This window comes from Anser anser (genome assembly GCF_964211835.1).
Source record: "Anser anser genome assembly, chromosome: 18".
Classification (NCBI taxonomy): domain Eukaryota; kingdom Metazoa; phylum Chordata; class Aves; order Anseriformes; family Anatidae; genus Anser; species Anser anser.
Window position 1 is genome coordinate 4676781 of NC_139739.1, and position 27875 is coordinate 4704655.

General features: G+C 38.4%; 2 long non-coding RNA genes across 9 annotated transcripts in view; both read right to left on the reverse strand.

Moving 5' to 3' along the window:
* Positions 1 to 27875, reverse strand: part of LOC310883694 — a 266073-nt gene that overhangs the window by 70021 nt on the left and 168177 nt on the right. Inside the window, exon 7 of one of the 8 annotated variants that reach the window (XR_014573661.1) lies at positions 10971 to 12381. The exons of the other annotated variants lie outside the window; for them this stretch is intronic. This is a non-coding gene — a long non-coding RNA (uncharacterized lncRNA). Of the gene's footprint in view, positions 1 to 10970; positions 12382 to 27875 lie in introns of those variants that run through there. 8 annotated transcript variants of the gene reach the window in all.
* LOC310883697 lies at positions 3575 to 10728 on the reverse strand. The gene is made up of 3 exons (XR_014573669.1): positions 10403 to 10728; positions 10072 to 10207; positions 3575 to 4056 (listed from the first exon to the last, which is right to left on the reverse strand). It is a non-coding gene; the product is annotated as an uncharacterized lncRNA (long non-coding RNA).

A 27875-nucleotide genomic window follows, 5' to 3' on the forward strand; every position in this document is an offset into this window, starting at 1 on the left:
CCCAGTTGTACACAGGACTTTCAAATGAGCTTTGCTTGAGTAAGATGCGTAAGGGCCAGCCTCACAGCATTTCGTTCCCTTAGAATGCATTTGTTGATTATAATAGATAATTGTGATGCCAAGATTACATCAGTTGTTGCAATTTGGATGAAGTCCACCTCTTCTTTCATGGACTGAAATGTGTGAAATTCAATTCCTCTGGTGAAGTCTTAATTTTATACCAATTTACTTACAAACATTGAAAGGAAAATAAAATTTAAAATGTGCAAAAGATTAAAGCACTCTTCTGCTAATGAGAGCCATCTGTTTATTTCTTTCCTTTTTAAAGCATTTTCAATAGGTGGAAATGAAAGACTTTAGACACATTTTCATGTCTTGAGCCTCAGAAACAAACAAAAAAATAAAAATACAGACTCATCATCTTCAGTCACCTAACTCGAACTAAGAAAATAAGCCTCATCCTAGCTTGCCAATTGCTTTGGGGCCATCTTTGATTGCACCACTGATGTGAAAGTGTCTTTGCCCTGCACCAGGATACTTGTCAAGAATCCCACGTCAAGAATTATCTCAATTTAACTGTTACCATGTCTCAATTCCCTCTTCCAGTCACAAACTGGTCACTGTATGTTGCTCTGTATTTAGAGGGTGGCCAGTCTCAACAGAACCATAACAGCCAGTCCATCTCTCAACTCTTGGCAAGCAGGGGCAGTAGGTTGCTCTTGCTTTTGCAGCGTTGTGGCACCAGTCCTTGGGACTTCATCACTAATATAATCTGATATAGAAGGTATGTCCAAAGCAGTCTGTATATAGCTTCTATATTTAAGCACCATAGCGCATATATAAAACCCACAACACAAACCAGAGGACTATGACTGTATCAGGCCAACTGAGCAGCAAGAATTCTCTGAACATGAGGAACATCAGGTCTGGCAGGGGAAACATTGCGTATCAGTAGACCACTGGAGGCCCAGCTCCAACCTACAGAGCAAACCAAGAAATTAATTGGCAATTCATCGAATAATTTTTCATGCCAACCATGTCTTAGATATACATAGAGACAGATTTACAGCAGTGCTTGGAATTGCATCACAGTAGACACATGCTTAACATTCAGCCAAAGGTGTCTCTAATCAGGCATATCCTGCAAAATGGCAGAAGTCTTAGTAATCAACTGATCAAGCAAAAAATTACTCATTTTTGTAGGAGGGGTTATGTTACAGTTAGATTAGTCAGCTCTTCCCAGTATAATTTAATGAATGGTGAAAAATAGGAGTGATGAACTGGTGATAGCCACCTGGAGAGCCTGCAAAAGCAGCCGTATCACACATTATCACACCCTGGTCTAGCATGTAATAGTGGTCAAATGCAATTTTAACTAGTAAACAACCAAACAGCCAATATTTGGAGAAAAATAATGACAATTTGAAGTGTCATCATGTATATGAAAGATCTTTTCTATCCTTACAGAATATTTTTATTTTTAAAGCTTCAAAAAACAAAAACAGATTAAGGAAGATTAGGGGACTCTTCAGAATCCTTATGTTTTATATAACTGCTACCTGTGCTCTGTCATAAAATTGGAGTTGCAGATTTCAGGACTATGAAGCTCCCAATATATCATAGCTAGGGCAGCATCTGTGCTGAATACACACATGCTGTTTCTTGGGGAGAACTAGCAGAGTGTTTCCTGGCCTAGAAGGTCCATTTCCTAGATAAGCCTGTCTGGACAGTGTAATAATGCTCTCCAAAGCCTGGGAACACAATGACGCAACGTAAGGACTGTGTATTAATGCTGGAAGGACACAAGGATCCAGGATTCTTGCACATTGCTTGTCACATCTTATTCTCTTTGCTTCAGTCAACAGCTTTTGCCTTGTTAGTTAGCATATATTAAACAAACAAACAAAAAAGGAACAAAACCCTCTTAAGAGGCAAACTACAGCATGCTGAAAGCCAAGAAATTGCTTAGTTTTATCTTCAAAAGTTACCTTTTTGATGATTTTATTCCTATTTAAAATTTTGTTGGAACCTATATAACTAAAAGAGTTCATGTTAGGAATCATGATTGGAACGGGCATGACAGAAAACATGAAAAAAAAAGCATAACAACTAGCCAGCTAAGTATTCACATGGAATCAACAGCACATCCAAGGCTGGAATCCAACACCTCTGAGTGCTAACCCAGTAATTTAACTATGGGACTTTGCTGACATCTTGCAGACTATATGTATGAAGAATCAGAGGAACTGTAGGAATTATTTTGAAACATTTATTTTGACTAGAATTAAACCAGATAGGGTGTGAAAGACATGTCGCTTATTGAGAAGCAGCTGATCCCACACTTGGCCAACCTAAGATTTCAATTCCACTTACACAGTTGCAGACTTGCACAATAGCAAAACGGCGTGAAGCATGAATGACACGTAAACACACATCTGGACCAGAAGTTAGATGAATATAGTTACTTTAAAGTATACATATGATGAAAATCCCCCAAATATTAAATATTTGCTGTAGCATTCCACCTTTTTTTCTTCCTTTTATTCAGACTGGCACAGATAGCTGCCTAATAAATTAACACAACCTTGATTTGACAAGCTTTTCCCCAGCTGCATTACAATGTCAAATATCAGGGCCATTGCCTTCAGCATAGCCTTGACCACTTGTCATTTTCTTATAAATAATTACAGCTCTCTCAACCAAGGTTGCTACAGAAAGTGATAAGACTATTATACAGCTTTCAACATTCATTGTCTGTGGGATTTTCACACTCTTCATTGTTTACCAAGGGTGCATTGTCCAATGTCTTGGATATAAAATTAATTTCATCATTATTAGGAAATCAAAGCCTAATTTATTGCACAAAAGAAATTCAAAAGCTTCTCAAACTTTTGTTTCCTCCTATTTCACTAATAGCTGGCATGGTAAAGAATGCATCACATACTGGCCTCAGAATATGTAGTACTACCCACGCTGTGTTGGATCACTACTGACTTGAGTCAAACTACAGAATTTCCAGCTTGCAGAAAACACTGATATTTCAAAACTTCTCATCTGAATCAAGATACTTTTCCCCTTTAGTGTTTCCAGGTAAGAGATATCTAGGGAAAAAAAAAAGTGTTGGGAATTTGGTAATCTTTTGAATACCACTTCACAGGTTTTGGTTGGCACACCTATTACTTTTTTGTTTTTTTTAACACCATCTCATGGCACAGATGTCTGAACTTTTTCCAAGCATGGAATGAAAAAGCCTTACTACTTTAGCAAGACCCCTTCTTTCCCCTTCCACATACCTATCACATGCTTTGAAAAAATTATATTCTTACTTAATACTTCCTTTATATTTGAACACAAATTTCTCATGTTAAGCATGCATAGTAATTTTTATCGTATCATTTTCTTGTAGTTCTAAATGATGAGATACAGTTTGTATTACTATAACACCTGCTAGCTCCAGCCAAGATTGAGGTCAAAGCCACCTGAGTCCACCACTTCCCTGAAGATCTTGAGATTTACTCAAGACAGACATAAGGTAAAAAATAAAAAGCAACACAAACTGGGGGAAATAGCTGGTTAGAAGCAGACCTGGAATGAGCAACCAGGTCTCTCTTTGCTTCAGCATTCAGCTTAGTAATCCAAATCATCAGCCGTGACCTTCACCAAAAGAAAACCTAGTCTAGTTTCCAGCAATGCAGGGTATTATCACCTTTCCTTTTCTCAAACTGTGCCATGCTTTGAATATTTTGTGCACAAACTTTCAGTGCACTACTTCAAGAAGTAAGATTTCTTTTACTTTTATTACACAATTAGGTAAATTGGACAGATGTTCTACTTTATTTTCCCACTCTTTACTGCTGGCATCTATCTGTGTCGTTCCTCACTAGCCTGCTCCTTTCAGCTCCCCATGTTGCTCACTTGGGTTACTAATTGTTCTATTTTTCTTCAACGGCCACTGTTATTGATCGTGCATGGTGGGAATTTTTGATCAAGTTCTGCAGCAACGCAAACACCAGAGCTGTCAGGGAAGGTGCTTCTGTCTCTGGATTACATCCTGACCTAGATAAGAAAGGGTGAATGGGTTCAAAAACCAAACCTATTTACAGCTCAACTTGCCCTTGTCTCCACTTCACAAGGACAGATGATAAATTCTCCATATTTTCACAACAGGATGTGGATACATCTGCCTCATTATTAGACATCCTGCATAAATAAAAGTCTAGCTATTTTCAGTACAATATTTACTTCAAGGTGCATTTGTGAGGCAATAAATACACTTCTAGACACTAGCATGTCTATCATAAATAGTATTTTAAAGAAAATACTTTTTAGATATCTTTTCCTGTTTTCAGAAAGCATCACTATGAAAAAGTAAAGTTTCAATCTCAGGTTTATGCTTAACTGTTAACTTCGAGGGAAAATACTATGTGTTCAACAAAATTCTGAAGATCTCAGCATTTGTAATTCTTTGTCGTCTCCACACCCTCCACCTCTGCCAATTATCTCAATTATATTAGAAGACCTCTGGCCAAGTAACATATACCAGTTTCCACAAGAGCTTGTAAATACTCCCCCCCCCCCCCCAAAGCTTCCATTGAAAAGTCTTTCCATTTTTGGATGAAAGCACAAAACAAGATGTTGTAGAACATTCAACTTTCAATGAAAAAGCTAGCTTTTTCATCAAATAAATTATGTTCTCACCATTTCAATGAAGAAGTTGGGGGTATTTAAAAAAAAAAAAAGCAAAAATTTTATTTATTTTTTATTCTGATTTGAAAAGCTGATTGCATTTTTTTTTTTCCCTGCATGAAACAAGAGGTAACACAAGATTTCTGTAATGCCAAATCTTGTTGAACCGCAGCCCGGATTTCTTCTAGAGAGTTCCCACTCAGGACTGCCCTCCATGCAAGTGAAACTCCAACTTTAAGCTCTACCTTCACCAGCTATTATATATGATGTTTTATCTTGTAGAGGCATTATCCAGTTTTGTAAATAGAACAAGTTTTGCAGCCCACCAAATTTATTGGCAGATATTTGACGTCCTTTGAAATCAACCCCTTAATGTGCAACATTTCAGAATCCACTTAACAAATAAGTCACATGCTGCACCACTGGGTATTTAAAAAGATTAAAAAAAATCCCCATTCCATCTATTTCCACTAATCTTTCAGGAGACTCAGCGAGACTTCAGGTATTTAGCATATTTAGTTAGACCTCCCTCTCCAATTCTTATATTGTCCTGCTGGTATCTTGGAAAACAGATCATAAGATAAAAACTTCTCAGTGTTTTCTTCAGTCAGAGATTCTTTCCTGCTACCAATTTTGTGCAGGGATTTTTTTCTGTGCCAGTGTCCCTCTACATCTAAAAAAATACACAACACAACAGCAAGACATACAGACTTGGTGGTTTGCTATCAGAGATATCTGCTATTATTCAGCATCTCCACAAACAAGTGATTTTGGTTCAGATGAACAGTTAAGCCTGACATTAAATCAGAGCTGCTAATGGTTACAGAAGCATTTTCACAATAAAGTCCTGTTCCTCTTCATTTGCCAAATTCTTATATTACTTCAACAATTGAATTAGTAAGTTTTTATCTCATCAGCATGTGAAAATGACCTCCTAAAAAGAGCTATTCTGGAAAGTTAAGTAGTGTGGCATCATATACAAAAAAAATCATAGAGACAAGTCACACGGAACAGTTTTGGTAGCAAAAACATACGTGGAAGGACTTTTCAGGGCTTTGTCTGATTTTGCTCCTGACTAAATGATGGCTCAATAAAGAGAAGCATCTTGAGTCTCTGCTTAGTACAAACTACACAAAGTGTGAATTATTCTTGTTTCAGTTTAAGACCGAGTCCCCGAGACCTGGGCATGTCTGCAGCTTGAAAAGTACTGCTTTGTTTTTTTCTAAAATGGGACCATGATTGCTTTCATCTACATCTTCAAGCTAAAGGCTTTTATGCAGGTGCTCTTTTGCTTATCTCATGTGACTCCTCTAATGTGGGGTTTAGTGGTTCTCTGCACTATAACAGGATAAAGGATAAGGTATGAACCCTCCAGTGCTTTACCACCAAAATAGCCTACTTTGGAATTAATGGTGGTACAGATTTCATGATTTAAAAAAAGTTGTTGGAAGTGGCAGACATTTTGTCAAAAACTAAATAACAAATTACACCCAGAAAATTCAACTTGTGAGAAAGCAAGATCCTACCCAGTACTGAAAAGTTCCTTTGGTGCCCACTCTACTCTCAGGGCAGCTACTGCACCAGTATTCCAGAGCTCAGAACTCTCTCAGTATTTCCTGATGTGCTGCACAACACCTCACCCATTGCTCCTAGAAAAAAAATATCTTTTTATTTATTTATTTTATTTTATTTTTCCCCATTCAAAATTCCACTCTCTTTTTGGTACTCAGATCCTTCAAACATTTGTGTGCCATTATGTCTCTCTGTACCCACTGCTCAGCCAAACTCCATGTATTTCACTCCTTTAATGCTGCTTTTTTATGAGTCCCTACAGCTCACTCTTCCCTCTGAACTACCTCCAACATTCAATACCTTTCTGATTCCAGAAATCTGACAGTGTTTGAGTTGGATCCTCTTTCCTGCAGCCAGGAACATTCTGTACTGAGTTATTCTTGTGATTTAAACTATTTCTATGAACATATTTTAAAAGTTCCATCTCGTGTACAACTTTCTGGTACCAAATTACACTTATGTGTAAGGGGAAGCACTGACATGAAATTATTTTAAATACCCAGTCTGGATGGATTAGAGAGGCGCAGAAGTCTCTGAGGGGAATGGGACTAGCCAGGTAAGACAGGAGATTGTACAGTTCTGACTGTAAGGTTAGATCTGTGCCAGTAGTTCTCAGACACATCCATCTGCCCTAGTATACAATGCATTGACCACTTCAGAATTGTCTTTTGTAACAAACAACGCTATTTAGTTACTTTCTTTTAGCACACATTCTTCCAAGATAAAATTGAAGGGGGAAGCACACAGTAAAAAGAAGCAGAAATAGTGGAATAGTTTGGGAGTCAGAGAGTGCAGCCACAGTCCAGAAGTCAATGAACAAGCTATATTATATCTGTACTACAGACAGACATTGGGTCTCAATTGCTAAAGGGCGTTTTGCCTAGCTCCATGCCTGCTATGATTTTTGCAACAACCTGTATCTCTTCATGCTCTTACGGAATCATGTGGCCAGTCAAAATTTGTAATAAGAATTTTTTTCCAGAAAATTAACATACTGATTCCCTATCATGAGTGATACGAAATTTCAAGGAAAACAACCTGTTCTGTTATTCTTCAAAACTCCAGTATTTCTTCCAAAAGAGTTGTAGTAAAAGTTGCAGGTTCCTGCATGAAACTTAAAGAAAAACTTTTAAGGTCATTTTCTCTGAATTTCAGTTGCCATGAGGTCAAGAATTTCTCATTTAATTCTGCTCCATTTAGCACCTCTTAGAACCACACCATGTCCAGCATGCATATCTTACCCATAGTTATTTTCCTGCATCTGCCAACTTGGTAAATTATAACAGAGCAAACAAATGTATCTGTCTCAGCTGTAATAAGCCATATCCATGCTACCTACATTGTTTGATTGCTATTAGGGATGAGATGGATAAACAGCAAATCTTAAGGCTGGATCACCGCTATTTTTGTCTGATTGTAGAATCTCATATTAAATGTATTTCTGCTAACCCTGATTAAAAGTATGATGAGAGGCATAGGAACTAGTTGGCTTATCATTCTACTGACACTCCCACTAAACCATGTTAATAATTTAGCTGATGTACTAAAGCGCTTTGACTCTGCTGATGCACAACAGTAGTAATTTCAGGAGGGCTGAAAAATCAGAAATACTTAATGAGATACAGTTGTAGTCAATGCTTTGTAAGGTTTTCTTAAAAACTATGTTAAGCTCAAAAAATAAATAGAACAAAATGTTTGAATACACAGAAAGACAAACACTGCAGAAAAACATAAAACAGGAACGTAAGCAAGCAAAAAGGAGTGGTTTATTTTAATACTCACTAAAATTGTCTAGGATAGAATCAGGGGACGGTCATTTTTCCTTCAGACAGTGAACCTGAAATGCGTTTCTTTCCCCACTTCCTTCCTGAAATTCCTGTGAGATTCATTTTTTCCCCTAATACTAACGAACGAGCTGAACAACCACAAAACAAATGTGGCTTCAACTCAATTAGTTATCAGCATAAGAAATGACCCTTTCCTAAAATGTGGCTTCATTCAGACGTTAAGGGACACTATTCTGCATTTCATTTGAAATACAGAGAAGACATCAGGAACTAAATAAAGAGAGCACCACAGTCTTCAGTGTAACCTGGGAGAAGCAGGAAGAAATGCTATTTGATAAATTACTAAGGGGGAATTATTTGAAAACATTTTATGTGAAGGCTATTTCAGATAACCTTTTAAGGACAGGTGCCTTACACTTTAAAACAATGTTACTGTGCAAAGAGACAAACATTGCTGAACCACAGCTTGACCAATCTTTACATTTCAAGATATACTTTTCCTTGAGGGTAACTATGAAAGTATTTATTTTTGCACAAGGGTTATTCAGTTAAAGAACCACATAACGTAAATGAAAGATAAGGAAATTTTGCATGAGAAAGTAAGCTTCACCACCACTCACTAACAGCTGACGTGAACACCCTTGCCTGCAGGGGAGTTCATAGCAGGTAAAATTAACAGATTGAATTTATGTCTTGCAAAAAGAAAGGCATTTAGATTTGCTTTCAATGACTTATTATTAAACGAGTTTAACTTCTCTTCATACGTTATACAGTTATGTTTTATATTTTGAGATAGAGCCATGACCAGCGTAGAAGACTCCATATCTGCCTTAGTGCCAAGATGATAAGTAATTTACAAGAATGAATAATAGTAAAAGTCAAATTTTATGTGTAAGGACATGTACAATACAGATCTGCAGAAACATTTGCGTGAGAAAAGTGGAAGACAAGCAACTCACCCTGATCATCACAAATTACCTTAGCTTTGTAATCTATCGACACAAAATACCTGGGAGCTCTGAAGGCAAGCATGACTGGGCAGGAAGTTAGCCCAAATAAATCAATTCTATATCAAGAACAAAATCCAAAATGCAGTAGTCTAATATATGTTAACAGCCAGTGAACGGTCATTACTAATTGATTTTGTAAAAGAATACCAAGTATAAAATAAAATAAAATCCAAGAAATTAATATTTCAGTCATTACTAATGCATTGACCCATGAAAACTTATATCAGGTTTTCAGTGCCCTAAATACGCGCTGCCAGGTTTCGTACATTGGATTTATGCAGATAAAGTGTTTGCTAAGAGAGTAATTAAAAAAAGCGCAGTTGCACAGTTTCATCAAGAATAGATCTCAACATGCTCTTCTCACAACTCTCTGCAGGAAGACTGAGGAGGAAGTAAGGAAAGTAATTGCTATTTAATCATATCATTATAAACATCAGCTGACATTGCCAGTAAATATGTCATTCCATGTACAATTTCTTAATAGGAATAGCTTTGGAGGTCATGGAAGCCTAGACCATGAACAGAAAAAAAACCAGGTAGCCCATTTCAGGATGAGAGCCCAACTCTCCTCCCCCATGGCCCACAGTCCTGAACCACATGCTTATTAATGGCCACACAGGAGGTGGGAAGTAGTGTCCAGCCTGCAGGCTCCTCAGACCCTACAGCTTTAACAGGAAAACACCTGGTAACCACCTGAACACCTGGGTTCAATTACACCTCTAAGTTCTGCAGCTCTCCCAGTCCCTACATCTGCCTGGTTATTGGTTTTGCCTTTGATTTTTGGCTTGTGTGGCCCATAGCATTTAAGGATTCTGCAGCTAAAGCCAACTGCATGCGCTAGAAGGTTGGAAGCAAACTGATTAAGACTGCTCACAGGAAAGTCATGCAAAATGCTTTCTATGGCTAGGAAACAACGTTAACATCCAGAAGTCATAGAATAAACCCATGATAAAGATATCCATCATACTTATCCCATTCCTGAACTAACACAAACCTACCTGCACAGCAAAACTTACCTCTGAGGTAAAAGCTGGGACCCTGACAGGAAAATGCACGGGCGTTCTCCCCAACCTTTCTTTACACTGTTTCATCGTAGGGCTCCCCATCAGTCTCTGCCCAATATGCTACACAAGACACTGACATCCAGAAAACCTACAAGATATTGGGTTCTGCTACTGCTGACAGCTGTGACTGGTGCAACACCCAAGTCCGAACACACCCTACCAGCCACAACCCCCAGCATGAGCCCAAAGCCCTCAGAAATTACAGCACTGGCAGCCGAGGGGTATCAAACCATTGCATGTTCTAATCAAAAGAAAGAAAAATGCACGTATATAGTCATCTTACCCCAGTCCTTGATGCATGGCCAGCCAAACCAAGAGCCATTTGGGAAGCTGCAGCTCCTGAGGTAGGCGGCAAGCCCCAGCCCTTCACGGCTGCCATTTTGTGGCTTCCAGGCCCAGCTCTTGCTGGAACATTCTGTGCCGCTGAGCAGGGGAGTGCCACCCTCACCTGCCTCAGCCACGCCACACCAATCCCGCTCATCCTGGGGCTGAACTTTTTTTCCTGTTGGTGCATTCAAAGCCCTCCCACCTTTCCCTGCCTCTGCTGAGGAGGCAGGTGTGGGTGGGTGGCTGTGAAACGATGCCCTCAACTTTTATGGGCTGCCTCTCTCTTTGCGGAACTTTTTTTCAGTAATTTTTGAAGCTACTGAAAGGAAAGAGTAACTCTTCTCTTGCTATAGCCCAGTGACCAGGAAGGTCTGTGAAATGGAGGACTGATGTTTCACATAAAAGGATTGTGTATGTCATGCCACCTATCAGTAAGCCTAATTTTAAAAATTCTGTGGATTTTCTTTGTATACAAAATCAGCAGACATTTGGAGGATCCTAACTAGCACCTCAGGTTTAATACCTCTGCTCTGCTGCATTGCTGAAGCTGGATTTTCCTGTGTGGAGGCACCATGCCCTTGGGAGGGCTGCACAAAGATTTCCTCAACCTAGTCACGCTGTGCCAGCTGCCTGCTGGCCTCCTGTGCCGTCCTGCAGCTTCTCCTGCTCAGCAGCAGTGTTTGTATTGTGCACAATACAGTCTTGTTCCCACTGCATCCACCATCTATTTGATAAAAGCTTTATACATTTTTTTTTTATTATTTTTTTAATATTCCAGGGCCACAGAAGTATTTTTTAGCTCATCCCAGAGTGCATCTTAATACAGAAGAGGTATTCATTTTCATTCAACCATGTCAGAATACATTTGCTCTAGATCTTGGGCTGTTGAATGCAGATGGAGTTTTGTATGAAACTCAGGCTCCGTATCATAGCCTCAGTAGTGCCTTATGTGATCCACTAAACAAGCAGAGTAGCAAGTTTCAAACAGCAGGTCTGCAACATCGACGGTTTCCACGCTGTTGGGTTTCCACTATGGAACATGAGCTCACTGGTATTCCACCAAGTATTCTGACAGGCGTATGTTAGCTTCCCTCATTTCCATCAGTTAAGCCCCATTAAAATAAATCAAAAAGGCATCAGATACTTTTCTGATGTCAATAGCCTGTGGAGCGATTGCTCTAGCCACTGTGGGGATGCCATTCCTTTTCCTGTGTTGGGGAAACAGCGTATCTGAAAGAGAGATCAGGCCATTGCACACCCACACAGGATCCCGGACACACCTTGGCTTGTCCCAGCTTTTGTCTGGGGACTGCTGTTTTTGCTGAGATTTCTTAACTGTGCAGGCACAACAGACGGCAACTCATTCTACTCAGTTGTGGCAGATGTGCAGTTTTCTTCTCTATTCACTTAACTCAGCTTGAGAGAGTTGTAAAAAAAATGCTAACCTTCATTCCTCACCACAGACTGCCTTCTTGCAAGACCCAGTGCAGTTCCTTGTATCCTTTATGCTCTTTTCTGATCAACAGAGGTATGAGAAAAATAGTATCATAACTCATACTCTGCTGTGATGTGTAGGAACAAACAGTACATGCTGCTGCTATTGCTGAGTGGGAACAGGATGAAGAAACAGATAAATGAACAAAATAAAGGAATTAGATTTCAGGAGTGCTGAGACTTTCCATATTTGAGGATGCTAGCATTGGATGCTTTGACTATAGCTTTGAGGTTGATATCAGGATGTCTTAGAAGAAGATTTGAGTTTGGAGGTTGAGGTCAGGCAAAAACCACAAAGATTTTTGTACATGCAGGTGAGTACTTCTATGGCCTCTGCAAGATTTTTCATCACTACTTCACAGACGAGGACTGTGGTCTTGATTTTGGTTGTGTTCATGTAAACACATTCAGACCAGAACTTTCCAAATCATCAGCTTTCACCTGGAGCCAAATGGAAAAGACAATGTAAGAGTCTATGAAAGGCAGCTTAGGCTTTTTTTTGTACTCCAGCTTGAGCAACTGGTTTCCTAAGCTTCTTGTGAATGTGGGACTGATAATCAGGCACTGTAGAGTAAATTAATCAATTTAGAGCTTTGTTTTAAAAGTTTTACTGTCCACAAGGTAAAGTACCACCATTTTCCAATGAAAATATGTCTCCTTAATGAAAGAACATAGATCTTCCAATCAAAAAATAAAAATAAAAAAAATAAATCCGTATAGGCCTCTTTCTATAGCCAGACTTTACTAGGTAAGAGGATATGGATGTGGGATTGCACTCCTTTTCATTTTGTCTAATAATCAATAATGGCTAAGCACACATTCCATTTTTACTTGAGGGAAATGATCTCATTATATCTGGTTTTGATTCCCCATGATTCCCGAGACGCAGTAAATGGGAAGGTTTCCAAGTGAGTAACTGCATTCTTGATGAACCTGATCTCTTTTTACATAATACCATAAAAGACATCCTTCCTCACATTAGTTGGTTAGAACTGTGTAATATACAGTGTTTCATCATTAGCTAGCCTAAATGGACATTCATTGGATGAGCATTATAATGTTTAAATTTCTCCTCCAAAATAATACATTAGAGATTATTGCTGTAGTTTTTGCTCCAAGGCACTCTGCTTGTAATCAAAATCTCATTAAAAGGAATTCATACATTCTGTAGCCCAAAGGATCTCAATTTCATTCCTTCTCCTGTCCCTGTGCCTCCCATGCACTGATTTATATGGGTGTTTCACCTAAGGAAAAACTGTCCAATTTGGCTCTTTTAAGAGAGTGTCAAAGGTATAAACAGCATTAGCCACCAAATTGTTTACATATGCTGAAGAGCTCTGAAAAAAAATTCTCTCTCTTTGCCAATTTAAGTCAAACATTTAAAGTAATGAGATCTTCTTTTGCAGATGCGGCTCTGATGTATGGTCAGGTGAGGAAAACCTTTGACATCGTCATCTATTTGACCAGAAGGAAAGATGACTTTAGATAGATATCTAGCCTTGTGACTACCTTATTTTCTGTTTTTTTGCCTCTTCTCTTTGACTGAATTTCTATCAAATAACTGATTTCTTTTAAACTGACTTAGTGATTACTGGAACAAAATCCTATCTATATGAAATGTGAAGTTCTAGATTTTATATGGAATAGTATTTACCTGTCACAAAGCAGAAAAAAATAGAGGATAGATTACAATAATCACAGATTTATTAATCCAATTTTTACTTTAACATCACGATTATCAGGAGAAGTATTATTGCTTTTTTAAAGAAAGGTAAACAGCTTCATTTTTCTCCTCTACATTGGAAATTGACATGCAGGAGATGCTCATGGGCAAAGCCTCTAGACTAGTTATTTATTTATTTATTTATTTTTTCTGTATTTCAGAAAGGTTATGAAGTCTTCTGTTGCAGTCTGCAGTGGTACAAAGATGCCAGAGTACTAGGTTCTTCAGGTAAAATTCTTCCACCTTGCTCTACATCACCAAGGTGAGATAGCTCTCCCAAGGGCAACCTGCATTATCTGTATTTTGGCATCTTATGGAAGATTAAATGATGAGCTAGTTTCACAGGGGACATGATATATAGTGTCAGTCTAAACAGACAGAGGGTGTTAAAAGGTATCATTGCTTTCATATGATCTGTGAGGATATGAAGGGAAGTTCCTGCACCTCTTCACATTGATGAATCCCAGACGGAGTCTCAGGGATGATAAAATTGAAGCTCAAGTCCAGAACTGAACGCAGAGGTCTAGTTCCCTGTTGTAACCATAACTATCCTCTTTAATTGGGGTAGTCTGTTAATATTTTAATCCACATTCTTTTAATCCACATTGTTAACTACACAGCCTGCCTTAGGGAAGCTTTTGCTTCTGCTTCTGTCAGATCTTGTGTCCAGAGAGAATAACTTCCTTCAGACAATCATAACATTCAGCCCGATTTAAACATGAAACAAAACAAAACAACAACAAATCCAGCTAGCTCTTTGCTTCAATTTTGAATTCTGTAAACTGTATCTTACTATCTAAGCTCAGCAGATTCAAAATGCTTAGGCTCCCTAGGAACCCCTCCTAGGTCATTTTACAGATTGATTGCCTCAAATACAATTTTGACAGTGTATCTATTACACTTATTTCTTGGGCTCTCCATTTTCTCCTTTCTGGCTTAACAGTGGCAAGTTGGTGATGTAAAAGTGTGATAGAGCAGCATTTACATGGAATGCGAATGGATAAGTCTTTGAACTGCTAGAGTGGCACAAACAATATTGACCTCAATTTTCAGTCAATTTGGAATGCTGGAATATTTGTAAGTTGAACGTGATGTTTGAGAGCTGATGGAGAATTTGGAAAGCTTTGCTGTTATATGTAGCTTTTGGCCTCTTTGAACTTCTTTCCTATATGCACAGAATGCAGGGATGCTGTTTGTTTTCTGAACCCAGGCTGACAATTCAGATTTGCCTGTTCATTTCCTTGGATGGAAAAAAAATCATAGATTTCTTTTCCCCATCTCTGAGCTGTAAATTTTCTTTGCACTTGCTCATGTAGGGAACACAGTTTAATGACCTTCCCAACTGCTAAAAGTAATTCATCACTAATTGTTTTTAGAAATAGGTTTTCCAACGTATCAGTTTAAAATAAGCTTGTTTACCGACGCTCACTCATCCATATAATTCACATCTTGCAACTAAAATCACTACTTTCTTTAATATAATGAGTTTTAGAAAGTCCTCTACATGTTTCCCAAATGTTCAGAGAAAATACCTGAGTGGCACATTGGTATGTTAATAAACATTTTATTCACTTCACATTCAACACAGGGACTTGTAGCTGAAAGAGGTTATAACCCACAATTTAGGAAGAGCTGTTCAGAGGCAGCCTTAATCATGGTCCTTCAGAGCAATGAGTTTTAATTTTTTTAACCTCATGTAAAATTTTTGAGAATTCACTGCCTCTCATCTGGTTTAAAAAAAAGGTTTTTCATGTAACTCATTTAATATTTTAAGGGTGTAGAAAGTTCTGCAATGAATAGAGCAGAGGTTTATCTAGTTGAATGTGTCTAGTAACAGATATTGTATCGAACTTCATGTTCAACAACAGTAAAGTAGTAATGGACTTATAGGGGACAGTAGTCCCTAAACATAGGGAGTAATTGGTGTGATTGTGCCTTGCAGCACTGCAATTTATGACACCAGTGTGCACAGAACTAAAACACATGTTAAATCCAAAGCAGATGATTAGTGCCAATGATGTTAGTGAAATTACTCATGCTTAAACATAAGCATTTTAGCATTAATAATTTCCTTTAGGTTATCTTACACCTCCAGTTAGATTAAAAAAAAACACACAGAAGTCTGTCTTTGTGCAAGAAGGTAAATAAGCTTTGGGTAGGTAGTAGGCTACCTTTATTTTAATGCCAGAATGTTTTGAGATTTGAGGTGAAATATTTGCCCGCCTTTGCTTTGCAGTTCACTAGAGTTTGTCTCATTTTAATGGGGATCAACTTTCATGTACAGTGAGTTTTCTTACATTTATCTATCCAGATGCTGCCATCACCATGATATATGAGTGCTGCTGCTTTTCTGTAATACTACTATCCACATACAAAAAAATAAAATAAAAAAAATATTACCAATTAAATTCACTAACCCTTCCTCTGGAGAGTAAGTTGAATGTTATCATTATGAAATCTCATGTTTTTTGAAAAATTTTATTACATAGCAAATTGGCTTCATTTGATCTCACCCACCTTTGTCCTAAAGTTACCGTTTTTGTCATAATTTTTGAAAACCAGGGTTTGTGAACTTGGGAAAAGAGATAAGCCTTTTTCTTAAGTCTTCTTTGATTGCTCTGTGTTCCCCTTGGAAGATGGTCACTTGAGGACAGAAAGTTACACTGATGTGCGAAGAGGGTGAAGCTAGATATAGGAACATTTTGTAAGTGAATTTTAATTCTGCTCTGATTTCAGTCACTGACAGAATTTGCTTGCCAGATTCCATACTCTCGAAAATTATTTTGAAGTTTAGAATTGCTCCATCATGTCTCTTTCTCTTGTCTTGTTTTTTGTTAAGAACCTCATCTGAAATTGGTGATTATTGAGCATTAGTCAAGCCACCTTCCTCCTAAATGCTTGCAATTCAATGTTTTAAATTTGGTTTCATGGTCCAGATGGTATTTAGAGCTATCGTTATACTCACAACTGGAACTGTAAACCCTCCTCGAGTCTCTGGCTAAGAGACATATGTGCTTAGGCAGATGTTTCACCACTACTAAAGAAGCCATTTCTTAAATAGATGACCTGCTTATCAAATGGAACCTGTTTCCCCAAATGTCAGGAGATGATAACACTGTTAAAAAATCCTCTCTGAAACATCAGTCTGTTCTTTTCATACCACAGACAGTGATCTGTTAACACAGGGCATGAATGCATTCTTTTCTGTAAGCTCAAGTTTTCAGAGAAGCTTACGGTACTGGGCTTTCTTTAGTCTCTTCTGAAAACACTTGCCTCTGTGTTACTCTGTGTAGGTATTGCACCATCCACATTCAACCCTGATAAGAATTATCCACGTTAGGACCAGATAACCTTTGGCAGCCAAGACAGTCCTGGAATACAGCCTTATCCTAGCATGACAGATTTACTTCAGGAGGCATGCAGAGTTTCTTATCACATGCTCTGACACTGGGGACACAGTGTCTCTCATATGATCTGCCTTCAGATGGGCAGTTTTGCTATTCTTATATTCTTATACCTACAGTCTAAATACGAACTATTGTCCTTAAAGTACCTGGATATTTTTTCCTTAGTTGGAAAACTTCATTGTCATTCTATATTTGAAGCTGATCTTTGAATAGATCACAGAAGCCCAAAATGATTAAGGTACTCACTGAAGACAGAAACTCAGAAAATCAAGGGGCCCATTAGTATTTCAGAGATGGAGCAATGCATTATCTTTCACTTTGATACCCAGTACAATGGTAGCAGATGAATCTGTTTTAAGCTATTAGTCAAAAAAAGGCTTTCCATTCTTAATATCACAAAACAAAAACAACAACAACACATCACTGGTGAACTTAATGCTGATGTGTAAATTAACACTACGATATTGGTTTGAACGACCCATACCATGATACATAATTATTTTCCTGTGGAAACCTTCCTTCTCCCAAACCCTTAATACTCCACCATTAAGCTCTTTGAGCAAAAAATAAAGCTATGTAATTATTTCAAACTTCACAGTGGAGGTATAATACAGCAATTAATTATTTTGTTGCAAAAGGAAAGGAGATCATAAGGTAGATGAAATGTTCTATCCTAGGTTACTCACAAGGTCAACACCAGAACAAAGTAAATGTGACTTGTTCCATGCTCCCAGTAACCAAAACTCACTTGCTTTCGCACAGTGTAAAGTACAGGCCAAAACTAATACTACATTGAGACCTCTAGGCTAATCTCACACCTAAAAATCCATGAAGCAAAAACTACATCATGAAGAATCCAGACTGCACATCAGGGAATTGTACTATGCTATCATCTCCTCTTCCCTTCTACATCCCCTGCATCAGCAAGGTAAATGCACAGAACCTATACCAGGATGTATGATATGCCAGTCCATTTGCTACATCTCACCATTATTCTTAATTGTTTCTTCACTTTTCAACTGAGCAGAAATATGATTAATTGTAAAATTTAATATGTGTCAATTTATCTGCTATTTGTTGTTTGTGGCATATTGTGAATAAAAGTTTAGACTTTCTCATTTTTTCTTATCCTTCACTCATGTCAGAAATGCCAGATTCTTGAGCAGTACAATCACAGACAAAATAACTGAAATGTCCTTTCCTGAATCAATCCTGTCTCTCCTGACATGGCAAGACGTCATAAAACTCTGAAGATGAAAAATTGCTTACTGTGCATGACAGCAAATTAATAACAATACAAATACTGGAGCCAAATCCTACAGGTGTTAAATCTGATGCCCATCACCTCCATCAAAACCTATGTAGCTAATACTGTAGGCTGTATTCTTCACATGCTACTGCCTATGATCATGTGGTACACTTAAAGAATCTGCAATACTAGAACACAGTGAAACTCACCTCTGGGCACAGTGTTTGCACACATAAAACACAAATTAGTGAAGTCCAGTTTGGTGCCTTAGAAGAAGGCTTATGTGGTGCATCTTTACTGGTGGGATTTCTAAACGTGCTTCAAGCTAGCCTATTTAGCCTCACATAAAAGTCACTACTATGCCATTAAAGTCACTAGTAAAATTCATTAATTCAGTTTGAACAGACTCAGGTTGAAAGCAGTGCATTTCTGAATATGCCCTGCCAAGGCTAATAGTAACCACTGACTTACCATGATGAGATAGACATTCCTTTATGTAGTTGTAGCATGCTGAGGCCCTAATGAAGATCAGACTTTCACTGGCCAGGAGGAAAACAACAGACAGTTGCAATCTGACAAGTTTTCTATCTAAACATACAAGGACAGGAAAAAAAGGAGTTACTATAAATAAGCCAGTTTTACAAATGGCAGTTGAGGGCAGCAACTTCTTTAAAGCATCCTGTGCTTTAGAAACACAGCAGATTTTCTCTTTCAGGATTGTTCTCTCAAGGTATCAGAGACACTTGTGAACAAAGGCTCTTATGGTACAAATATCTCAAGGCTTATTATTGCTTCCATTATAGATAGAATCCAGGAGTTAGCTTGAAACAGTAAAAACAGATGGTTGCAGAACAGGGACACAAAAAAACAAGTGAGGAATAGCATAGCTACAACTGCTAGCTCCCTCCAGCAACTCTCCAGCCACTATTTGTATCTTTTTAGTTCTTTCTAAATTCCTTTTGATTTCCTTGATACCATGAGCTAAGTAAGTATGATTAGTGAAGAAGAATGCACAAGGAAACCTGTGTATACAAACATCATGATGAATTTATTCACTTTTCTCTGCTTATTCAGCAAAAGAATAATTAAATCCAGAAGTACAGTTAAATTTATTCAGTAGATTTTGATTTATTTTAATGAAAGAGAAAGGATGTAAACCTTCACTGCATTGGAATTATCTTAGCATAGGGTCAGAACTCTTGTTGGCTTATCACATCTCTTCCCTACCTTCTCTCTACTTTTCTGTCTTAGAGGTTATTAAATGGCAAAGCTCTCATAAGAAGCTAATAGCGCTTGCCAATAAAATGTTTCTCACCATTACAGCTGCTGAAAAGTTGACAAAATCAATTGTTTGTGTTATGCAGAACATTTTCACTTTTTATCTCTAGAATTTTATCTGACTTTTCCAAAAATGAAAAAAGCTTTTCTATCAATTATGAAAACTATAGGGACTTTGGTAACGTTCTGCTGGGCTTCCCTCTCAAATCATTCTGAATTCTGCATGGAGAATGGCAGCAGGCCCAAATCTACATGAAGCTCCTGTTTAAATATGACACTCAAAATGAGTTTGAAATGTGACAGGTATACAAAACAAGACCTCAGAGGTTTTGTTCAAGAATCTGAACTGAACATTTTTCTGAAATTGGAAGGGTTTTAGTAATTCAGTTTTGTAGCTCCATTCAAAGGCCTCTGGAATGAGAAGCACATTCTCTGAATCTCCCTAGGGAATTTGAAAATGTCTGTTTGTGAAAACAACCACTGCTAGCTTGGAGGGTTGTGATGATCAAAAATTGAAATGGTTTACCCATCTGTATAGGAAATGCTTTTTGAGAAATCGTGCTGTAAGGGGCCAGCTATGTGTGGGCAGCAGAAGCCTAGAACAAAATTCGGCCAGTTAAACTGGTACTTAACTGCAGCTCCTAATGGACGTAGACCTGGCTCATTCTTAACCTAGGAATGAATTTTAGCCCAATCGTAGAACTTAAACAAAACAGCATAACACAGTTTTTGTGCTTATTTATCCAGTTCTAATGTCTGCCTAGTCTTTAGGGAATGAAGGCTGACTCTTGGCCCTTATCCCTGCTTATATCCAGACTGTCTAGAAAATTACTAAGAAAATTAAATATCATCACTGACACCAGCTCTAACAAGAAACAAATTTGGTTCCTGAACAAGTAACATTTCACTTTTTGTATACATTTACTTATTTTTTTCCATCCTTGATTTCCTACTAAGTTGACACCCATTTTGCCTATTCTTAGAGCTGATCCTCTATTTATTTGTTTTCTTAGAAAGTTATTGTTTTTTGTGATGTTTGATTACAACAGAAATACAATGTCAAAGACCAGAATGATACTTAGCCAAGGTAAGACATACTGCTAACTTGCATCTGCATATAGAGTAAGGTATTAAAGTCCAGGATTTTTAGGCTAATTTTCAGGTTCTCTCTAGGGATTAAAAGCAGCTCTAGCCACTAGAAAATACAAGCCCTGAGCAAAGGAGCAATAACTGTAAGTGCTGTGTGTTTCCATACCCAGTTCAAACAGAAAGAACCAATCAGGATCTGAAAGCTCTTGCAGAATCCATCAAGGTCCCAGCAAGTTCTCCATGCTCTTACAGAGGGCCTGAGATGAAGACAATGTTGACAATGTAACTGACAATCTTAATTTGACCTCAGCCAAACCACTCCTCATTTACTTACCGGAGAAGAAAAGAATTTGGGGAAAACAGCTAGAAAGTGACTGCTGATGTGCCTGCAATGCATTTATCAGGCAGCATGTTAAGCTGCAATAGCAGAACATTTCTTGCATAAAACAGATTAAGAAATCAAAGCTGTACATTTTTCATACATTTTCAGATCTACGATTGGAAGACATAGGGTATGCATTTGTGTCATGGGATAAGGCTGACCTTGAACAGAGGGGAAAAAAAAAAGAAAAATGCCAATGATGTGCCAGAGATGATTAATGGGAAAGAAAAGAGAGCTCTTTCCAAACAGCATTAGTGATCGGTTAGGGGAAAACTGTGAAAAGGATTTGAAACACACCAGTGCCCAAGACAAAAGAGCACACAACAGTTCCATCCCCCCTAAAGCTACCTGCTTCGTTCCTCTGCAACTCATCCATCATCCCCTCCAATAGACTTCCACTGTGAAACTGTTCCAGCTTGTGATCTGATAAGTGTAGCCAAATAGGATAACAAGGTAAGGTGAACTCACCATACTCTCAGTTCAGGTGGAGTACATGCTGAGAGGAAACAGATACATTTTTGCTTTTCAAACAGAACAGAACAGAAAGAAATGAGAGAATTCAATAGAGATTTTCCTACCTGTGTGCTGATAGGTGCTACTCGCTGCCAGCTGGTGAGATGATCAGCTTATGAAAACCCTTCATTGTCAAAGGCTTTTCCATGCCCAGGACAATGAGAAATAAAGTCACAGGTGGGTTCGTTCAAAACTACCTTTGTAGGGGTACGGTTGACCAGAACACACTAGAAGGTGGCATTCTGATCACTGAAGCTAAGGGGAAACAGAAGCACAGATGCCCTGAACTGCCATTTCACAAGAAGTACCCTGCCTTCTGAATGCTGGGTGCAGGAAAACAAGACTTTGTGTGTACCGTATGGACATACATATATTATACATATGCATGCATATCCCATGAAATTCTCTTACACTTATTCCTTATGCTACAGTAGCACAGAGACTTCCAGCTCCTGTCACAACCTTATTGTGCAATACACTAGACAAACTTACAGCCAGAGAGACTCCCCCATCAGAAGTCTGCAACATAAGGAAGCAAGGCAATAAGTATGTATAAGAAAAGAGCAAGGGAGTGGAAGTTAAATTATTTGCTTGCTTACGGCCACTTACAGAGGTTGGGGTAAAGACAAGAACTGAATCCACCTCTAACTCCATAACTTAAGCCTTTGAAATTGGTCATGTTATGGGATTCATCCTGAGACAACGCACCTCTGATGTATGACTTCATGATGACTCTGCAGCTGCACTTTAAATAATCAATAAAGTGCAACAAACAAGGAGATTGCTCTCATTTTCTTTCCAACCCTAGACCAAATTTTGCTATCTGTTGTACAGGTGTTCAGATGTGGTAAATCGTTTTCTGACAAAAGTTAGCAGATGTCAAGTCATGTTCTGAAGCCAAAATAAGCCCCCTTACATTGCTTTTACATTCTTTTGTTTTCTCTTCCATTCCACATTCTCATACAATGCATAGCTGAGGACACTATTCGACCTGTTTAGCTGACTTGCTTTCCACATTGAACGGACCATGAATTTACAGCCAAGTTTGCAACTGTTCCTATCCAAACTGTAACCTTGAGACATTCTCCACCTTCACATTGAAATTTCACTATTGTTCCTAACAGATCACGTCTTGCAATAGAAAGGTATCAGAATATTTTTAGGGGCTGTCTATTTTTTAGCTTTCTAGGAAAGTGGAACCCTCAGGTCCCACACATGTATGGAATTTTTCCAGTCAATGGTCTTATCTGTACAACAAACCTCCTCTTGCCTCAAGCTCCTCTCCTTGCTAACACAGGAATATTTAAGTTCGTTGTAAATATCTACAAAAGCCAATATGTGGGTAATAAGAGAACTGAAACAAATATGTTTTGGCTACATAAAGGAACATGAATCCCCCCTGCAGCTCCCTGAACTGTTGACAACTATTAAACTTATGCTTCCATGTATTGTTTCTGCCAGTAAGTATTTTTAATCATGTTCTTCTTGCTGCTAGAAGAATTTCAGACCATGCCATGTAACACAGAAAAGTAAATTGAAATTAGCATTATCTAAACCTGTAATTAAAGAAGAATTAATTTTTCTTCACTGAAAAATTAAAGGCAAAAATCCCACACTTGACAAAAGAAAATGCATTGTCACATTGTTAAGTCAAAGTTAATTATGAATTATGGATCATTTGCAAGAAAGCAATACAAAAGTACCCACCAGGCCTGTATCCAAAGTAAAAATGAATTTATGACAAAGTTGATATTGACCCATTATTTATAAAGTCTGTTAAATTCATCTTAGACTGGGCTTCTAGTGAAAGATGATTTATTAAACAAAGTAATATAAAATGTAATGAAATAGATTAAGTCTCTTTTTGAAATATTGTTATCCATTAGATCTGGTAAATTCAAGTCTGTTTAAACATGAAATACCACTTTAGCAGATATGCCAGCTCCTACGTAAATGTGGGGTTGCTAATGTTTTAGTCTCCTGTGTTGAAAAATCTTTTTCAGGAGAATAGATGGCAGTAATGATTTTATTTATCTTGGGGCTTTACATTTATCATCTTTAGGATATCTCAACAATTGCACATCTTTCTTTTGGCTCTAAAAAGAGCACAGATTTTATCTAAGTTAGGTGCAGAGGGGTGCCATCATGGTTATCAGTGCTGCCGATATCAATAGTGCTGCTCCAACTTAAACAGTCTTCCCAAGACTCCCTGCAAGTTCACCAGGGCTTTATCCACACTGCAGTGGAAATGGTTGCTGCAGCACAGAAAATCCTTAATTTGGCCGCAAGAGAAAGCAGTGGCAGTGAGGATGCATCAGCAAAAACTTTGCCATGGGCAGCTGAAACGTATTTGCTGGCAGGTAAGCACTTGTAGGTGGTCCCTGCAGTATTTCTGCACTGTGCAATGGGGCATGATGCAATCCTCTCTCGGTTGGTGATACTCCAAGTCAGCAAGACCACGAGCTGAAGAGGAGCACGGGGGCTGGCAGCCATGACATTGTGCCTGTGCAGTGCTGGCAATGAGCTGCCAAGTTAAAGCAAATGCAGCTAAACTGCTTCCAGATCTGAGCTGGTGTGTGGTTACCTCTGCTAAAGAATTTGTGGGCTCCCCCTCCATGTAATATATTTTTGTGACATAGTTTGCATCTCAACAATGTCTCCTCTTGGCTGCTGAATATTGTACTGCATTTTACTCTTGGGTAAATCAAGGTGCAATACAGTTAGGAGTAGATGTAACTTTTCTTGTCCGCATTGTGTAGGCCTTAGCTCTGCATACATTCACTAGGGAAAGGAGTCTGGCGGCAGCCCACGGTCCCACTCAGTAGAAGCATATAAGTAACCTCAGTGAAATCAGAGTATCCTTCATAGCACACAGGTAACCTACTCCTGCCAAGTGTAAAGTTTTTCCTCACTGCTGACTTGGGCATGTGTGGTGTATGGTATAAGCTCCCATGCATATCCTGCACACCGTTGTCTGGATGAGCTCTAAAGTGATGCTACAAGCACTAGAATTCATTTCTTGAAATAAATCTCTGGCATACTAGCTCGAATGGTTTATAACCTTGCTTCTGTCTATGTTCCAACAACATTAATTCTGTTGTAATGACTCCTGTAAAGATATCATTTGAATAGCAATGTTTTATCAGTTTTATTTTCGCCTATTTTCCGGAATAATCCATTCTCTTATCACACTTTTACTTTTCAGCCTTTGAAAATTTCTAAGCTTTAGTGTTTGTGCATAATGCAAAATCTTATTGCCACAGGAAAAGTGGTCTCTCTCTCTCTCTTTTTTTTTTTTTAAATTTATTCATAATTAAAACTCTCATGTTAGTGGCAGTTTTCAAATCTGACATGACATTTTTATAATCTAGTTAATATCTCAAAAGGTTTTTCTGCATTGCAGCCTGGGAATTATGCAAATTAAGACAAGAAGAAAAAAATTCTTGCCTCAGTGTTGTTTAATCATAAAGCTATGACTGAAGAATTATTATTGTTTTTATTATAGGAAAACTACATTACAGGTTTTTTTGCCAAAAGCAGGTGATAGCTCAGTAGATTATGCACTGTAAGAATTCTCCCTATCCTGCAGTTTGCTTTCACAGACGGGAAGATATAATAATAGATTCACTGCCACTGCAAATATGCCTGGCCTTAGTCCAAAGCTAGTGTTCAAGTTAATAGAAAGATTCTGTAATGGGCTTGGGATCAGGCCCTTTATAAATATAATTGACTGCCCTACTCTCCTCCCATTTTTTTCCATGCCACTTGACATCTTACGCGGCAAGATCCTTTATGCACAGGCATGCTTGAACACCATGTGTTCAGCCTTGGCTGGGAGAGCTAGTTACTGTAGACTAGATACTAAATGGGCAGTTATTTCTTTAGAATGACTCTAAAGTTTTCATTTTGTGTCTCTGTGGTTAATTACTGAATTCTCATCCCTGTTTTGGGTTGGCATTCGCAGGACTCCCTCAGTGCAGGGGTAGCTATGAAGTGCATCACAGAGCTAATCCATACATCTCATTTGTCTCTCAGCAGGGAGATGCTTTGGCAGAGCCAGGCACCGGCACTTCAGAATCTCCACAGAGCTCTACTTACAACAAAACAATATGGTTTAATGGCCTGAAGGGCTGGTAACTAAAAGATCCATGTAGGTCTGTCACACCCCTGTATCGAGGAAGGAAGTGCTGAGATCTGGCCTTACTATTCAAGGTAGAGGAGAAGCAGAAGGGAAGACACTGCCCTATATTGAGAATTCCTGGGACTGACAGTGGAAAAGGATGAGACAAAGACTGAGGACAGGGCATGACCCAAAGACGCACAATATTTAAAAGAGGGAGTTATGCATTCCCTATGCATTTACTACAGCTAGCTCCGCTAGAGCTCTTCTAGGAGTAAAATTAAATAGTGATATGAGTGCCTAGGCTGAGAAGCATGCCTAGAGCTGAACCCCTGTAGCCAAATGATTTATAGTATATTTACTTTTCCTAGCCATCTGGTCAGCAGTTGCCTCTTTAAGCTGCCATCATTAATGTGTCACTGGATAGTCAATTATTGCTCCAATCCCTTACTCATTTTCACTCTGCTCTTTCTGATAATGGAGGGCCAGGGCTCTTTACACCAAGACTTACATATCAAAGAGTTCCTACAACGTCTGCCACTACTTTTTGTCTTTGGTTTTGTAAATGGTTTCTTTGCACACAACCAGGTGGTGCAAAATGTATTCAGTTAAGTCACCTGGTTCCTGTATTTGCTTTGTTTCTTATGTAACGTACAGATCTGGACAACTTGTTTCACTAGGAATCTTTCCCAGACCCATGCAGAAGAGCTGCCACTGCAAGGTTTAGGGAAGTGATGTAATACTGGCTTATTCCTCTGGGGTAGAGTATATGGGATTTTATTTCGAGGACTCATGTTGCCAGCTGATCAGTTGTGTCTATAGATGCAAAACTGACCCTAGGCTCTTTCTTTCCTGTCATTTCCCTTCATCAGAAATGAGTCATTGAGAGGGAAAGATTAAAAGTAAAATCAGTGCATGAGAGCAATGAGGTGCACAGCTTGTGTGTGTGTGTACACATGCTTCTAGCTGTAAAGGATGGCAGCTGAGTGCTATGAAATTTCAAGAGATGGCAGACAAAAACAGAGCTCATCACTCAAGCCCCACAGTGATGGAGTTAAGTATCATCCATGGGAAATGACTGACCACTGGGTTCAAGCCTGGACTCTAGCTAATTCCTGCTTAATCTAAGTAAGTTGCCTAACTCCATTCAGTCTCATCCTGTAAAATGCACTTGCATAACTCAGGCTAGATTACCCCAAAACCAAGAGAAGGTTGTCTGAGTTATTTCTGTAAAGTGAGGGGTTCTGTGTCATGGTTTAGCCAGTGAGGACAGCAGTTCTCTTAAGTTCAAAAGCATTGGTGTTTGCTTGTTGCAAGATCAAGCTTGTTGCTGCCTTGTGAGGACTGTGTGGACAGTGCTCAGAGTAAAGCATCTCTGTAACTTACCTTTGAATATTTGAACAACTCCTGTCTCCAATTGTACAAAAACTGAGCTATAAACTTTTCCCATTTCTTATAAATTTACAGATTGTGCCAGACTGTAGAGAAACTACAATAACTATACCAATGGCAAGGTCGATTTTGCATGCATGCTATACAGAATACAATGTATCTGTGTTCATACAACTGTAATCTGGAACAACACTTAAACCTTAAATATAAAATTTTAAATGCTATACAACCACTAGCTTTATAATAGTTTAAAGGTGTCTTGCAACAGAGATTCATTTACATACCAGAATAATTCTTATATAACTCAGAAATGCCTTTAGCATAACTTACAAAGGTTGCTTAGCTGATATTTACAGCAGCTGCAGTAAATCCAAGATGCAGCTTCAAACACAACTCACAGTATCTCCCTAAGATGTAACCTAATACTGTCAGGAAGTGTCAGCTTTAAACAAATAACTCAACACAACACTGTACTAAATAAAGATTATGACAATCTAATGTAGATCTTCAAACTTCAGATGTTTAGGCACAACTGAATTGATTCTTTTTTCTATTTAAAAGAAAAAGGGTCAGACAGAAAAATGGTATTACAGAAGTCAATCAGTTTCCAGTCCTCAGACATATTTTGCTATATCATAAAATTTCTTTATAGAAAGCACATTATGAGAATTTGTCTAGTCCCTGCAAGAGGGGGAAAGGAAGGATGATGCACCACCTATGTTTTAGTGAAATAAATACCATTAATTTCACTCCTTGTGGAAAATAATTAAAGTAAAATTGCA